This window comes from Odocoileus virginianus, chromosome 34 (genome assembly GCF_023699985.2).
Source record: "Odocoileus virginianus isolate 20LAN1187 ecotype Illinois chromosome 34, Ovbor_1.2, whole genome shotgun sequence".
NCBI classification, from domain to species: Eukaryota; Metazoa; Chordata; class Mammalia; order Artiodactyla; family Cervidae; genus Odocoileus; species Odocoileus virginianus.
In genome coordinates, this window is record NC_069707.1 from 33761866 (window position 1) to 33779912 (window position 18047).

At 40.3% G+C, this 18047-nt stretch overlaps 1 protein-coding gene across 1 annotated transcript in view; it reads left to right on the plus strand.

Moving 5' to 3' along the window:
• Positions 1 to 18047, plus strand: part of ARHGAP18 (Rho GTPase activating protein 18) — a 194089-nt gene that overhangs the window by 42252 nt on the left and 133790 nt on the right. The window lies entirely within an intron of this gene.

Consider the following 18047-nt stretch of genomic DNA (forward strand, 5'->3'; position numbering starts at 1 on the left):
CCCAGAGTAACCAAAATTAAATAATAAAGATCGAGAGCTTCCCAGAGGGTGGCAGTAGTAAAGAACCCACCTGCCAATGTAGGAGACAGAGCGAGTGTGATTCCTGGGTCGGGAAGACCCTCTAGAGAAGGAAATGGCAACCCACTCCAGTATTCTTGTCTGGAGAATCCCATCATGAAGCCTGGCGGGCTACAGTCCATGGGGCCGCACAGAGTTGGATATGACTGAGAGTTATTGAACAGCAATAGGAAGATGAACGAAAACAGGAGAGCTGTTAAATTAAGATACCTATTTTCTCATTTTAATGAGTCGGACACTACTGAAGCAACTTAGCACAAATAAAGGTTGTTCAGACACGGCTGAGAAGAACCATGGTTAATGGAAAGGGTATACGTTGATGAAGAAAAGCTGGTGTCTGGGTGAGAACTGGTTTTGAATTCATGGCTGCTTTTTGGTTGTGGAGCCTGAAGCCACTTAAAATGGTGTTATTCATACTTAGGTCAGTCAGTCATTTGGAGCTGATTACATGTAATAGTGTATCTGAAGACCTAACAGTGCCTGGAAAAGAAAAGAGACATTAAATACTCACCTCTTCTGGTTTAGAGGATAGTCTGATGTCATCTAAACTTGCTTTAGTTATAATAGAGAATTCATTTGTTTCCATTTGTCCTGGGTTCCCAGGCTGCCTTTGCTGCAGACAGATTTTTGTCTTTTTAGCCAGCAGGTGGCAACCAAATTAAAGCTAAAAGTTCACCTCATTCTGACAAATGGCAAGAATATTGCCTCTCTGTATTAATGCTTGATGGAAGTGACTTGTGGATGGAAAACATTTGGCTCTGGAGTCACTCCTGGTGAAGGCATTTTTAACACGAGGCCCCAGACCTAGAAGAACCATTCTCTTAAGGCTGCTTTTGATTTGAGGGCGATGGTCGTCCATCTTCCCAGAGACTTGTCAGAGAAATCATTCAGATTTATGCAATATTGTGTTGAAAATAATGAATCTATTCACTTGATTTGGCAGTTTAAGAAACAGAGTATAAAGCAAAGTTATCAATTATAAAATAGAACAGCTATAAAAATTCTATTTCATTTTATTTCTAATCTGGTTTTATGTGAATTTTGGAGGATTTGCCCATTGCAAATTTGTGTGATATATATATTTTTAAACAAAGCACAAATTTTTACTAAAAAGACATAAAAAGGTATAAGCAGGATAGAACCATTGGTAAATCCTATCCTTGCACCTTAGCTTGTTTTGTTACGTTTTACCTATAAGTGTAAGTAAAACTGTCATCACATATTGTTGGAAGAATTAAAGTAGAAGGTGTGGGAAAAACACTTAGTACCATTTATTATGCCATGCACCCTACTATCAGGAATTCCTTGGCAGTTCAGTGGTTAGGACTTAGAGGCCCTGGTTTGATTCCTGGTCAGGGAACTAAGATCCTGCAAGCCACATGACCAAAAAAAAAAAATTATAATACGTAGATGATTTATATCATTATCACAGAATCCCTAAAAGTAAGAGATCTGAGCTTCCCTGTGATCTCACTAACGTTTCCTTTGGTGGTGGCGGTTTAGTGCCTCAGTTGTGTCCGACTCTGTGACCCCATGGACTGTAGTCTGCCAGGCTCCTCTGTCCATGGACTTTTTCAGGAAAGAATACTGAAGTGGGTTGTCATTTCCTTCTGTAAGGGATCTTCCAGACCCAGGGATTGAACCCGGGTCTCCTGCATTTCTTTGTACGGTGAGGAAACTGAGCTATAGAAAAAGTACTGTGCACAAAGGCACAGTTAATTAAGCGTCAGCATCTGTTCTGGAAGCCAGCTCTCCCGAAGCCAGGGTTCTTTTCTAACACGGATACTGGGGTGGGTCTTTAGCTCGCTCCACCTGGACGTGGATGCTATAGGGCACGGCTGTCCATGCTCAGGGACAGCTGTTCTTTTTCTCGGGCCTGTGGGCAGGGGAGTGGGCTTGGCAGGTGGTCTGACGACTGTCTTCAAGAGGCAGGTCAAGATCAAAGCACTGTCACGCAATACATGCCTCTGCTATCCTTTGAGATAAAGTCTAAACAGTAAGATAACCCCCTCCTACCAGCTTCCTTTTCCAAAGCAAGTTCCTGCTGTGTCCCCTTTCTCTCAACAGGAAGACCAGACCTACTGGCCATTGTCCTTGATCCATGTTCAGCATCCTGGGATTGTCAGGAATGGCTCAATGTCACCACCACCAGCTGTGTTCCAAGAGAAAGAATTCGCAACCCTCGTGGCTAAAGCTGCTGATCTGTAGCTCCCCTTAATGGTCTTCAGTTTCCTATGAAAGGCTTTTGAAGTGCTAGACAGAGGGGCAAACATCCCCTGCCCTTATTTGGCTTGCTTCTTGCCACTCTTAGCCCTCTAGTATCTCTAGAGGTCAGGGATTTGGGGACACTGGGCCTTGAATCAGGTGGGAGCTGTTACCATCATATCCATCTAACCTGCCAATGTGGGAAGTGTGGTCCATCACACTGTCAGGGACATTCACAACGTGATGTGCCAGAGACAGATCACGTTGTGGCTAGAGGGAGCATGAGTTCCCATGCGCTGTGCAGCCCATCATTTTACAAATCAGAAAACCCAGCAGAACCTCACTGGGCCTGGCATCCCTCATGACTGCAATGGCTTTCTTCTGTGCCAGTCCTTATACCTGGCAAAGATGATACTTTGGTCATCTCAGTTCTACTTGGAAATGTTCAAAGCCCAACCAAAACTTAAATGATGGTGCTTTAAGGCTGGCCGCAAGGGGCTTAAGTCCTTTGCCATGAGCTAGTATGTATTCTATGAAAAGTGAAAGTGTTAGGTTACTCAGTTGCATCCAACTCTTTGCGACCCTATGGACTGTAACCCACCAGGCTCCCCGTCCATGGAATTCTCTAGGCAAGAATACTGAAGTGGGTATATGTGTATGTATGGCTGAATCCCTTCGTTGTTCACCTGAAACTATTACAACGTTGTAAATTGGCTATCCTTTGAAGTCGCTGAGTCGTGTCCGACTCTGCGACCCCATGGGCTGTAGCCTACCAGGCTCCTCAGTCCATGGGATTTTCCAGGCAAGAACACTGGAGTGGGTTGCCATTTCCTTCTTCAGGGGATCTTCCTGACCCAGGGATTGAACCTGGGTCTCCCGCATTGTAGGCAGACGCTTTACCATCTGAGCTACCAGGGAAGCCCTAAATTGGCTATACCCCAATACAAAAGAAAAAACAAAAAAATACTGGAACAGGTTGCCGTTTTCTACTCCAGGGGATCTTCCCAGCCCAGGGATTGAACCCACATTCTCTTATGTCTCCTGCATTGGCAGGCAGGTTCTTACCACTAGCACCACCTGGATCCTTATGTATCCTATGCTCGACTTATTTCTTTCTTTTCAGACACTTTTCCCATTTCAGGGCTCTCCCTCACTCAAGCCTTTGCTAAATTGTCTTGAGATTATTCACATCAAAAATCACAATAGGACTACAGGGGAGCAAGTAATCAGAAAACTGCAGGGATGTTACAGGGGTAAGTAGAAGAGAGATTTGAGTGAGTAGCATGCAGCTGCCTTCTCAGAGATGCTCAACCTACAGCAGCAAGTGGACTGCTGCCCCTGGTCCTTATAGACCTGAGGAAAGGATCCTGACCATTGGAATGTTTTCAGGCCAGATTCATGAGGCACCAATGAATAAAGGATGTTTCTGGCTCTGGAATAATTTGAAGTAGCTAAGTTAGCAACATCTCTAATGTCTAGGCTTTATAAAGCAAAGGTCTTCTAAAATTAGATACTTGTAATTTATAATTAGGCTTAATTATAGTTGTTGATTAGTGATGCCAATGGTAGTTTAATGCTGTGCTGTGGGGAGAATTACAGACTTTGTGCTATTCTCTGGTGCATTTTTCTCATGCATATCCTGATGCTCCATAAAATAAAGGCAGGTTGAAAAATTGGTCAATTCTAGTGTGATAGTGATTCTGGTTTCTTTAGGAAAGGGGAGGTAAAAGAATAGAGTGAAAACGATATTTTTCCTTCCTATTTCAGAATGCATAGTTGACATCGCTTCTCCAGTGATATAGGGCTGTATTAACAATGACTGATTCAGTGGAGTAGCTTATTCTTACCGCAACGTTTATCTTATCAGCCAAGAAACTATTCTAGCAGAGATTCAAATCTACTGCAGTTTTTGATTATGCTGTTCTTAGGGTGTTCACTGATCTACCCACCCTCACCTGTGGGGGAGGACTCTTGAAGCTTTCACTTGTGTCCTTGGCCAGACACAGTGGCTTTAACGTGGATACTTCAGCATATTCAGTCAATAAATACTGAAAAGTGACTATGTCCAGACATTATATTCAGAGCATAGAGACTTAAGGACCATATAATCCTACAGAGTCTTCGTGTGTGTGTGTGTGTGTGTGTGTGTGTGTGTGTTGGGGGTTGAGTTATCAGAAATAACTTCGGTATAAGAAGTTGAGACGTAGAATAGAGGACCAGGCCTGGGCTTTCCTGGTGGCTCAGATGGTAAAGAATATGCCTGCAATGCGGTCGACCTGGGTTCGATCCCTGGGTTGGGAAGATCTCCTGGAGGAGGCCATGGCAACCCAATCCAGTATGCTTGCCTACAGAATCCCCCTGGACAGAGGAGCCTGGTGGGCTACAGTCCGTGGGGTCGCAAAGAGTCAGATACAGATGAGCAACTAACACTTTCATTTTTCACTTTTTCATATACTGTGGGAACATGTTGTTGGTGGAGTGATCACACATTGGCGTGTTGTTCATACTTCAGTAATTCAGCCTTTCTTTAGAATGAATGTCCAAGGGAGATCTAAGTTAATGCCTAGAATATCATTGTGAGACATAAAGGCTCTCACTCTAAAATGCTAGGCAAAGTACATGTCTTAGCAGTATACTTTTAACTAAAATGCCTGGGGGGTGGGGCGGGAAACAGTCTCAAATCCCTCTTATCATGGGACAGGATACAGAGAGAGAAGAAAGTGAGCAAATAGGGCATATGCTTTGCTACACAGCTGACTCTGGTCAAGGGGATTTACTTGTTGGCACCAAGTATTATCTTGGTGGAAGATTAAGTCACCTTTGGAACAATCCTTTATGAACCTAGAATTTGTTATAATGAGATTCCAGTGAGTGTGTTATAACTTGAACACATACAAGGGATGAGAAATATTAGTAGCTTACCTTTTCCCTTGAAAGAATAAGACATGTTCACCAGAGAAGTGTGCAGAGCATTTGTATGGTTAATTTATGGGAATATGGTATTTCTCTGTCAAATGAAAATAAACATGAAATTGTATATTTAATCATAAAACATAATAGTGTTCAGAGGACTAGAGCTCTGGCACTGTGCTCAGCTGCTAGTAATTTTTGCTCCAAGTTTCCATTAAGAAAACAACAGAGCTCAAACTGAACACAAATCTGCTTGAGATTGGAACTTCCAACTGCACCATAGTATTCCTTTTGGCAAATGGCATAAGCAATATGCCTTAGGAAAAAGACTGTATGATTGATTTAAAGTCAGGAGATGTGAGTTCAAATGTGAGCCCTGGTGGTCCTCTTTCTTGTAAATTACTTATTCTTTCTAACTAATCTTTCAGTTCCCTCATTTGTCAGAGACAAAGAAATGAGGATTGATTAAGAAGAAGTAAAATAGCACAGAGTAGCATGTAATTGGCATCTACTAAATTCACTTATTTTTAATGGAGGGAAATCTAAGAATTTGGGCCCAATAGCTTTTAGTAAGTTCTTTATTTCAGTCTTATATATCAGTTTATTACCATCAGCTAATATAGTGCCTGGCACTAGTAAGTGCAAGGCAAAAGTATTTGCCAAATGAATAAATTGATAAATGGCCAAGGAACGTATTCTCATAGAAAAATAAACCAATGAACTCACAATAATTATGCCATGAATGATATTTTCAGGCCAATCTAGTGACCTTCACATTAATTCAGGAAATGAATAGTTAAAAATTCCACAACTATCAAAAGGTATTTAGTTAGATTAAAAAGAAAACAAATCTTGCCATTTGCAACAGCATGGATGGACCTGGAAAGTATTATGCTTAGTAAAATAAGTCAGACAGAAAAAGAGAAGTACTGTGTGTTATCATTTATATGTGAAATCTAAAAAAAGCTAATTACAGTGAAACAGAAATAGGCTACAGATACAGAGAACAAAAATAGTGGGGCCAGAGGAGAGTGGGGGTGGAGGGAAGGGTAAAATAGGCTAAGGGGATTAAGAGGAAAAAACTGCTAGTTATAAAATAAGTGAATCACAAGACTAATGTACAGCTTAGGAAATATAGCCAATATTTTATCATAACTGTGTAATTTATCAAAATGTTGGATCACTATGTTGTATACCTGAAACTAATATAATGTTATAAGTCAGCTATACTTCAGTTAAAAAAAGGTAGCTAGGAATTTTCTTGTATTAATTAATTTAAAGCTTGCTATATCAATTAATAGAACAGGTAATTTGCTTTGATGTTAAGAAAGGAATGACTGTGCTGCTGCTGCTGATAAGTCGCTTCAGTCGTGTCCGACCCTGTGTGACCCCATAGACGGCAGCCCACCAGGCTCCTCCGTCCCTGGGATTCTCCAGGCAAGAACTCTGGAGTGGGTTGCCATTTCCTTCTCCAATGCAAGCATGCATGCTAAGTTGCTTCAGTCGTGTCTGACTCTATGCGACCCTGTGGACAGCAGCCCACCAGGCTCCTCTGTCCACAGGATTCTCTAGGCAAGAATACTGGAGTGGGTTGCCATTTCCTTCTCCAAGGAATGACTGTATTTCTACCTGAAATCTGTCATTGTTCACTGGTTCGTGCAAACAACAGAAATCTGAGAGGAAGTAAACTGTGTCCAGGAGTTCACAGGTGGCCCAGTGGTTAGGACTCAGTGCTTTTACTTTGGTGGCCCCGGTTCCATCCCTGGTCTAGGAACTAAGATTTGCAAGCTGCATGATGTGGCCAAAAAAAAAAAAGAGTAAGCCTATGTCTTTGCCGAGTTACCCAGGGCACATCAGATGGTTTCTAGGGCTTCCCTGGGTAGGAAGTGTATACTCATGTGTACTCCTAGAGAACATGGAATCTCATTCCAACAGGACTGGCTCATGACAGTCCTGGGGTGTGTGGGTCAACCAAGAGATGATTCCAGGAGCCCAGAAACCAAGCCGGCAATGTGATGGGTTGACATGTCGCCGGGAGGTTACATGCATAGTCTGGACCACTCTAGGCCAGGCGGGGGCAGGTTCCAGTTGAACTGTGCCCGCTTGTAAGGACTTCTGTGCTACTCTAGAAAGGCCACAGCTGCCTTTTTAAAGACAAAGTAGGATAAACAGATGACCAAATGAAGAAATCTAGAATAGGGGTTTTCATCTTAACAACAGGAGCTTTGCATTTGAAGGCAGTCATCTCTAAGACAGAGAGTAACTGTGGGAAGCAGGGACTGGTAGTGCTTTGCGCGCCCTCTTTGCAGGCTTCTGTCATGCCCAGAGCACGCACTTGATTGATGTTGTTGTTAACATTGTTGTTTTCCAGTAACATGTTTGGCAACTTGATTCTTGTTTTTTGATAACATGGTCTTGAGGGTTGAGGCAGTGCTAAGTACACAGTAGTTAAATGAATGTGTAATTTATTGACTGAATAAATGTATCAGTGTCATGTATTAAGGGCTACCCTGGCGGCTCAGTGGTAAAGAATCCATCTGCCACTGCAGGAGACCCGGGTTCGATCCCCGGATCAGGAGGATCCCCTGGAGAAGGAAATGGCAGCCCACTCCAGTGTTCTTGCCTGGGAAATCCCATTGACACAGGAGCCTGAAGGGCTATGGAGTCGGACACGACTTAGTGATTAAACAGCAATCATGTATTGAAGTTTTGAAATACTTGGCAAATCTTACAAGAATCAAATTTCTGACTTTTTCGTGAAATTAAAAAATTGGTTCTACTTGGTCATTCTATTTCTGTATTTTCCCTAAGATGCGTATTTGTTTCATTCACATTTGAATATCACTGAAATTCTGATGCAGCTTACAGTTGGTGCTTTTCATAATATCAGCAGTATTTTTCTTTGCTAATGGTTTGCAGATAATGAATGGCAAGTCAGAAAAGTGATATGTTTCTTAGATTCGGTAAGCTATAAAAATAATATATAAGCTCACCTTGATAATGCATGTGCTGCCATGTGTATAGGATAGAATAATGGAAAGAGCATGGATTTTATTTCAGAGGGATTTTATTGTGAATCCTGGTCCTGCCTTTTTTTGAAAATCTGAGCAAAGAGCTTGCACTGTCATTAGTCTTTGAGCCACAGTGCTCTCATCTATGTGATGGGAATAAAGCATTCATATTAGGGATCTGTTATTAATAGATAATTTAATGAGCAAAATAATAGTTTATTTTGCTCATTTTAAAATTTATTAATAATAAAATTAATTTATTTGTGCTCATTTTAAAATTTATTAATAAATTAATAATTTAATGAGCAAATTCAGTGAGTTCTCCTTTTTTCGCTCAGCCCCCTTCACCAGCTTACATGTGCTTTAGACCAGCCTTGTTAGGTAGGAACATGTAACTTCCACTTTCCTGGTTCAGAGAGACAGGCTTAGCAGCACAGGTGAGCTAGGAGAGAGCCCTCCCTGGAGTTTCTGACTTTCCCATCCCCCAGCGGTCCATTCGACTTCTCACAGGTAACCGTCGACTTCGGGGAGAGCTTAGCTAGTTTTTTGTTGATAAATTTCCTTAGGCAGCCTGTGTAACAGTTTTACACAATACCTTAATAACAATATCACACACTGTATCCTTTCTGGAAAGGATTTTAGCTCTTGTCCTCATCCTGTAAACAAGGATGGGCCTCTATTTAAAGAGGAGGAAAAGGAAGAGGGAAAAGGATGTGCTATCACCTGGCCTCGCAATTTCTGAGCCAGATGTTTTCCTCATCTCATTGTTCACCAGAAAATTGGTTCAAGATAGTATAAACCACATGTTCAAAAATACTGTGATTCATAAATCAATTCACACTATTCTTTTATTTGGATACAGCAAACCTATGAGGTTAGACTAAAATTAAAGATCAGCACTAGGTCCTTGGAGCTTACTGCAAAACCCAAAACAAGTTATCAGGATTCTACTGTGATAGACCAATAGACTAATAGCCAATGGATATTAGACCTTCAGGCCTCAAAGATCCAGGGTGGAATCACTGGTAGATGCTGTGGAAATTGCTTTTGTGTTTTCTCAGTTCAGCCTGAAATTTTTCAATTATAAGGTTTTTTTGTTTTTTTTTTTTTAATTTAGCCTCAGCCTTTTTTTCTATTTGGTAATCACATTTTAAAAATTAAGCTGCAAATGAATCAAATAACAAGGAAATTGACTTGGTTTAATAATAAAACTTTACCAAAATTAAATGAAAATGATGTGCTTTTCATTTGAAATGGCAATCAGGTTTCTGAGTGAGCCTAACCCACTTCAGTAAGCTCTATGATTAGGGACAAAGCACTGATGCATATTAAAGCGTTAGTGCCCCTATAGATGGCAGATTAAAAGAAAAATATTTGAAAGGGCCTACCTAGCAAGTGCCTGAAACTTGATAGTTGCTCAGAAAATTCACCTTTCCCATCTTTCTTCTTCTTCTTTTTTTAAGTTAGGCTGCAATGCAAGCAAGACTCTTTTTTAAAAAAATTCATTTTATTTTTTTGCTGCACTGCAGAGCATGTGAGATCTTAGTTCCCTGCCTAGGGGTCAAACCTGGGTCTCCTGTATCGAAAGCTGGGAGTCTTAATCTGTGGACTACCAGGGAAGTCCTATTCTCTCCCTTTTTAATCCCTCACTCTTGATTGAAAACGTTCATTGTCTGGGGACCTCTCTGGTGGCCCAGTGGATAAGACTCTGCCTGCCAATGCAGGGAACAGTGGTTTGATCCTGTTCCAGGGGATTCCACACGCCGTGGGGCAAAGTCTGTGCACCACAACTACTGAAGTCCACGCACCTAGAGCCCATACTCTACAACAAGAGAAAAGCCACCGCAATGAGCAAGGCCACATGCAGCCAGAAAGACCTGGTGCAGCCTCAAATAAGCTAAAGAAATAAAAACGAAAGACTCTCATTGTCTGAAGCAGTTTTGAAGTTTAACGGATCTAAGTGGACTTCAGTGCAGAAATGAAGCATCTTTAAGAAATGGGTAAATGCTCCTCCTCACCAATGAGGCAGGTGCAAGAATAAACCCTTTGGGCAACCAGTTCTCTTGTGGGAGAGCTGGGTTGAGACCCAAAGCTTTTCCTCACCTACTAGCTGTTACCAAATATTTCATAACCGTGTGCTTCCTGAGGCTTTCCGGCTGTGGGGAAATGTCAGCTGTCTTCTAAAACAACTTTGTGTTTAACCATCTGTGTCTAAAATCTGACCTCCATTCATCTAGGTTAGAACCCCTTTCTCGTCTATTCCCGTTTCCCCATATCTACCGGTTCCTAGGAGTCTGCGGCCGCAGCCTGTGCATCACCACTGCTGTGGGTGGCATGGTTTGAGAACGGACGTGAAGAAGAGGCAGGTCTGCCCTGTTGTAACGCTGCTGCACTCTCCTAACTGAGAAGCTCTACTGTGAAGACCCACTGGATCTCCTTCCATCTTTTTCCTCTCATCCATGCTATTTACAGCTACCATAATGTCCTTCCCTCTAGGACAGGTGATTATGTCATTCTTTCAGTAACCTTTGATTATTCCCCTTTGCCTATGGAATGTGGACCATTTGCAAGGTACTGGAAGTCCCCAAACATCTGGTAGGCATTTACATACTTTTCTGTTTCATCTTCCTCTCCAGTCTCCCTTTCCCCGTTTGCATTTCTTTACAGTGATTTGCTGTGAACACTCCTTGACTTTGTATAAGCAGTCATCCAGAACCTTTGCCTCTTTTGTTCTCTTTCCTTGTAAAAAGCTATGCTTTGCCCTCACTGGAGCCCTAATGGGGTGTTAGGACTTGATGTATGTTAATAACATTTTCTTTGATTGTAAAATAATCAATGTTTAAGGCAGAAAGCCTGAGGGAAAAGTACGCGTGCACCATAAAGGTGCCTTCTTCCTTGCCACCTTAATAGGTCTTGGAATTATTTACCTCCTATGAGTTGTTCTCTTAGCATTTGGGTATGCCTTTGTTTATTTTTTTATTTACTGTACAATACTTGATATTGTAAATACATATGCGTTTGTCTGCCCGACCTAAGAGTGAACTGGAAGTGAGTTGTGTCTGACTGCCTTAGCTTATCTGTCTGAAGGGGGCCAGTGGCTGTGCAATATAACCCTGCATGTGACTTCAGTGGTGAAACCATGGGCTGGTGGAGAACTATTTAGAGGCAGTCCTGCTAGTCTTCTTCAAATTGCTCCCGCCGGTCATTGCTGGTGTCTGGTAACTGTTCTTGGGACATGTGAGAAGTCTCTGGGGGTTCATTTTGTGCCTCTAGTTCCCATGGAGGTGGTAGAACATCTGCTCTGGACTGACACCTTTGAAAAAGTCTTCGAACGTGTATGATGATGCCTCTGTCTGGTTTCTTTTGCTTACCTTCTAATATGTGAATGCTTATTATAGACAGTGTGGCTGTCTCTCGAAGGAAAAGCCCTAGAGGGTTCTGCCCATTTCACTTTGTTTTCTCTAAGTGATGTATTTACTTGTTCATCACAGCTTTATTTTGTTGATCGTTGCAAGTATTACTTTGGAGAGGGGCAGACTGGCAGGAAGGAGAATTCTGATACATGTCTCAGTTTTGTTATAAAAAATAAAAAATGTTGTAAAAAATGTGGCTCTGCTGCCTTGATTTGAATCCTTGATAACTACAGTGGTATAAATTTCGCAGAACATCAGAGAGTGTGATTTAAATTCAAGACTTTGAAGGTTATATTCACTTTCTGGAAAAAAATTTAAAAATTCAGAGGAAGAGGCAATGTAATATAAAATGTGTTTGGAAACCGAAAGAATAATCTACCTTTGACACGCTCTCTTCCTGCTTTTCTTCTGTCATTCCTGCTTTTCTTTTGTCATGCCACTTTGCGATAAAAACTATTCTTTATCAATATATCTAGTTTACAGTGTTTGTGGATATTGGATCTATATATAAAATGTATTGTGACATGCTTGGAAGGATGATGACTGGAAGAAATTTTATTATATTTATTGTTACTTATTAATCTTTACCTGCAGGAATGTGACATATCTAATATTAAACACATAATTTCATTATTGGGAAAGAAAAAATATGTATCTTACAGAATTTTAAAGAAAAATGCAAAACTGAGACGTAGTTAGCATGAAGATAGGTTGATAATGGAAAATAATGTATTTTTTCCTTTATGTAGTGTAATTCAAATTCTTCTCCCTTTGAATTGTAGAGAACCTTATGGATTTGGGGGAGAGTATGGAGGGGGAATAGAAATTTTGAAGACAGAGTTTAGGAGTGATTCACAAGAACCAGATGTCGGTTCTTATAATTGGCATTTTGACTGATCCAGGAACTGTGTGTTGAGGCAATCCTTGAACCTGAGCAGCCTACACTGCAAGGAAGTACATATTCTGGAGGCCGGATATGGTGTTTTCCTCAACTGTTAGAAGTCCTGACTGTAACCATCTGCCTGCCAGCTTTTGTCTAACCTTTTATTCCTTAGTAGCTGCTTCTGTGACGGAAGTAGTTTGGAGTAGATATACCTAACCTCTGGCCAACCTCAAAACAGACTCAATTTGAGTCTGCTTTAAAATTTTGGAAAGCCAAAATCCTCATGATTATAGCTATGTTCTTTGAGCCTTTGTAACAAGCCAGCTAGCCAAATTATTAAACAGAATGAAGGCAAATAGCTTTTTAAGATATTTTCAGAGCAATATTTCAGGAGCACAGACAATTTTAGGGCTAGGATATTATGTGAGGAAAAGTTTCTCAATTAACATTTGGGTGGAAATCCTTTTTAGTAATGTGTAGAGTAATGATTCTTCATCCTTTTTGGAAGCTTATTGAGAATTCTAAAAGCATATGGGTGCTGGTTCAAAACAAAATTATTATAAACAATTATGCTTAAATTTTTAAAAATAATTTATTTCATTGGAGATGTATTCTTTACAGTGAAATAAATTTCTAGTTAAATAAGTAAATTATAACCAATGAAGAAAATTCATAATATCCAATGAAGACTGTATATTATACCATATTTTGCAAAGACAATATTTCAATGATTATAGATTATATTAAATGTAAAACAAATCAAGTTAGTAGATTTTTTTTAAATAGAAGTATTGTCACCATAAAAAACTTATTTTAAGGTAGCTTTAAAAATGTTAAAATCTGTTTCTTAAAATTGAGGGAATATGGTATAAACTATTTTTAAACCAAGAACTATGGCTCACGTATTTGAAAAAAAAAAAAAAGTTATTTCCTGAAAGCAAAAACAAAATCCCAACTGGTCAAACAAGAAACAAAGCAAATTCTTCCCCAAATAAATTTTAATATAAAGACTGCTTCTCTACCAAGTAATGCACTTATATTTTTTATATATAATTCCTTTGATTTTATTTTGATAACAATTCCTGAAAACACTAGTTCTCAAAGCCTTGTAGTAGAAGTGTAGAAAATTAAAATTCATATGACTTGCTCTGCTAGACACAGACTTATGGCAAGACTGGCCCATCAAGAATCCTAGAAGACCCTGAGTTGAAGTCCTGTTAGGAAGTCAAGAACTATTACTCCCTCATTCACCTGAGTAGAAGCAAACTTGAGAAAGAGCTCTCCTGAGATGTTTGCTTGCCGACAAATGGAGAGGTAGTTGTCTTTCTCTATGTTAGCATTCAATTATGGCATCCAGAAATTTGTCCAGTATTTCAGTTTCTGACCTCTGTGAACATGATGGCTGCTGGACCAAAGCAACTCTGCTTGTTCTACGACTTGGAAAGATTTACTCATTCAACTGGCCAGAAATAATTACTTTTAAATGAGCCAACTCCCTGATTAAATTCCTCTGTGAGATTATCTTGAAGGTTTCCCTTTTCTCTTTAAAAATAGAAAACAAAACAAAATCTTTCCCATGAAGTAGTCGAAACATAGCTAGACATTCTTTAGAAAACTACTGAAGCCCTGTGTATCAAAGGGAAGCTAATATTTTTCTATTATTTACTGACACCCGCCTTTTGAAAAGTTAGTGGTCAGAGTCCATGGTCTGATGATGTTGACAATTTGCGTGGTTTTAGGATAGATTTTGCTGCCAATGTGCGCATGTGTAGGGAGCACTGATCCATGATACATGAGTCTAATTTCTTCATACCAGAAAGCAAAACCAGAGGTATTGCCCTACATTCTAGGTGCTCCTTCTATAAGCTGATTAATAAGACTTATTTTCCCCCAGTAAAATTATTTTATACCATTTTGGAGACATTTCTTTCTTTCTTTCTTTTTTTTGAACTTTTTATTTTGTACTGCAGTATAGCCAATTAACAATGTTTTTATAGTTCCAGGTGAACATTGAAGGGACTCAGCCATACATATACATATCCACTATCCCCAAACCCTCCTGCCATCCAGGCTGCCACATAACATGGAGCAGAGTTCCATGTGGTATGCAGTATGTCCTTGCTGGTTATCCATTTTATCTTCTTTTATTTTTTATTTTTTTTTAGTTCTACCAGTTTATTGCTACCAACCCATCTCCTTCCACCCTCGTGCACACATGCTCAGTCATGTAATCCCATGGACTTCAGCCCGCCAAACTCCTCTGTCCATGGATTTTTCCAGGCAAGAATACTGGAGTGGGTTGCCATTTCCTTCTCCTGGTTATCCATTTTAAATATAGCAGTGTGCACACGGCCATCCCAAATTCCCTAACTATCCCTTCCCCACTTAGTTCAGTTTCTAAGTCTGTGAGTCTCTTTCTGTTTTGTAAGTAAGTTCATTTGTGTCATTTCTTTTTAGATTCCACGTTAAAGGGGTGCCATACAATATTTCTCCTTATCTGTCTGATGTACTTCACTCAGTATGACAATCTGTAGATCCATCCGTGTTACTGCAGATGGCCTTATTTCATTCTTTTGAATGACTGTGTAATATTCCATTGTATAAATGTACCACATCTTCTTTATCCATTCCTCTGTTGATGGACATTTAGAGGTTGTTCCCATGTCTTGGCTACTGTAAACAGTGCTTCAATGAACATTGGCCTGTCTGTATCCTTTTGGATCATGATTTTCTCCAGATATATGCCCAGGAATGGGATTGCAGGGTCATATGGTAGCTCTATTTTTAGTTTTTTAAGGACCTCTATACTGTTCTCCATAGTGGTCGCACCAATTTACATTCCCACCAACACTGCAGGAGGTTCCCTTTTCTTTGGAGACATTTCTAACCTTAGAGATTTCCTAAAGTGCTTATAAAATAGAAATTCTTCTTTGATAGTATCTTCACAGTTTTAGCAAGTATTTTGATCAATAAAAATAGTATCACTACTCTAGGACCTCTCTAAAACTTTGATAAATAAAATGAAAACTTATTTTACTTAAAATAAAAACTAAACTTTAATAGAACTATAGTGCTTTCCTTCAATATTCAACTTCCCAGATCTTTCCCAATCATCACGACTTCTTTTACTCGACAAGGAGATAAGCATTCTTTGCAATCTACTTCAGAATGAGGCTTTTGTACTAGGGCAAACCTAAGCACTGCTATACTTTTAGATATTTCAAAGTGAATCTTTGTGCATAAGCAAAATACTACCATTCCAGAATGTACCTACCTCCAAAATACACTTTAGTCTCCCTGACTTGGTGCTTTTAAATGCAAGTGTTTTGCAACACAGGTCCCAATGTACTTAGCAATGAAGAGAAAACCAAAGGAAAGTTGAAGATCAGTGCTTTTACTTATAGCGGGTAATTTCCAATTTAGACTAGTTTTGGCAGGAGGTGGAGTTTGTTTCTTTGTTGCTAAATTATGTCCAACTCTTTGCACCCCAAGGACTGTAGCCTGCCAGGCTCCTCTGTCCATGCAACTTCCCAGGCAAGGATACTAGAGTGGGTTGCCATTTCCTTCTTCAGGGACTCCTCCCAAATCAGGGATCACACCCACATCTCCTACACTGGCAGAAGAATTCTTTACCACTGAGCCACCTGGGAAGCCCTGGAGGTGGATTTACCATGAAGCTAAATGAAGTTAACCCTCCAGTCTTGCTCTTGCCAAGCCCCTTCCAAAGCCCCATATCTAAGAAATTCTATATGCTTTAGAGTCCCTTGGACTGCAAGGAGATCCAACCAGTCCATCCTAAAGAAAATCGGTCCTAAATTGTCATTGGAAGGACTCATGCCAAAGCTGAAACTGCAGTACTTTGGCCACCTGATGCGAAGAACTGACTCATTGGAAAAGACCCTGATGCTGGGAGGGATTGGGGCAGGAGGAGAAGGGGATGACAGAGGATGAGATGGTTGGATGGCATCACCGACTCAATGGACATGAGTTTGAGTAAGCTCCGGGAGTTAGCAATGGACAGGGAAGCCTGGCGTGCTGCAGTCCATGGGGTCTCAAAGAGCCGGACACGACTGAGCGACTGAATTGAACTTAGGGTTCATAAACCTAAGTTTATGATCTGTCTTTACCTGGTGTTTAATAACCTGTTTTTTAGTTAAAAGAAAAGGATGTTTATAATCATAATGGCCAGAGGACTTTCCCTTCAGCTCTAGGAGCAGAAACAATTTTAGATATAAGGACATCATAATGATGACCTTGTACAGTAGGATATATACTATGCCACACTCCTCTAGTAATTTAACATAAAAATAGAAATTCCAGGAAAAAAAAAACAAAACAGGAAACAAAACTAATGTGTTTAAGGCTAATTTAATGTTCCTCTCCAAAGCACTTCCTTTACATCAGTGTTCCATTTGCTTTAACACTTCAGATGTACTGTAGATTATTCTACCTCATTGATTATCCACGTAGACTTTTTCATAAACAAAACAGTCAGTTGCAGAACAGCTGTGGCCTTTATAATGTTTCAGAGCTCAGGTTCGATGGTCCTATAAACTCAGTCTTACATGCCCTGGTTCTGCCACTTACTAATGGAGTGACCTCACATTCTTCCTCTCAAAGTGGGAAGAATTCTAATGTTGATTTCTCAGACTTGTGCCAATTAAATGAGAGACTATGTGTACCATGTCTAGCAAAAAGCAAGTGCTCAAACATGAGGTATTATTTATTGGCAGTAAGCTTTTTATCTTCTTGGTCTCCAAAGTCACTGGGGATAGTGACTGGAGCTATGAAATTGAAAGACGCTTGCTTCTTGGAAGAAAAGCTATGACAAACCTAGACAGCTTATTAAAAAGCAGACATCACTTTGCTAACAAAAACAAAGATCTGTATAGTCAAAGCTATGGTTTATCCAGTAGTCATGTACGGATGTGAGAGTTAGACTACAAAGAAGGCTGAGAGCCAAAGAATTGATGCTTTTCAACTGTGGTGCTGGAGAAGACTCTTGAGAGTCCCTTGGACTGAAAGATCAAGCCAGTCAATCCTAAAGGAAATCAACCCTGAATATTCATTGGAAGGACTGATGCTGAAAACTCCAATACTCTGACCACCCGATGTGAAGAGCTCACTCATTGGAAAAGACCCTGATGCTAGGAGAGACTGAGGGCAGGAGGAGGAGAAGGCGACAGAGGATGAGATGGCTGGATGGCATCACCGACTCAATGGACATGAATTTGAGCAAGCTCTGGGAGATGGTGGACAGGGAAGCCATGTGGTCGCAGAGAGTCAGATATGACTGAGTGACTGAACAACATCATCATTTATTGGTAGTAAGCTTTTAGCTGTAGGATTTTTTTCCAGGTGTTTGCCAGGAAACCTAAAGTAGCCTCTGGCAAAAGCAGTTAGAAATCATCCCAGGCATGACTAGTATTTTTTCCCTGGAGGAATCCTTAAGAAAATACCTTTGAGAATAATGAGAACTTTTTAGAGCTGTCCAGAGAGAGAGAGAAAAGGCTTTTTCCTTGTTACTCCAGTGACAGAATTAGTAAT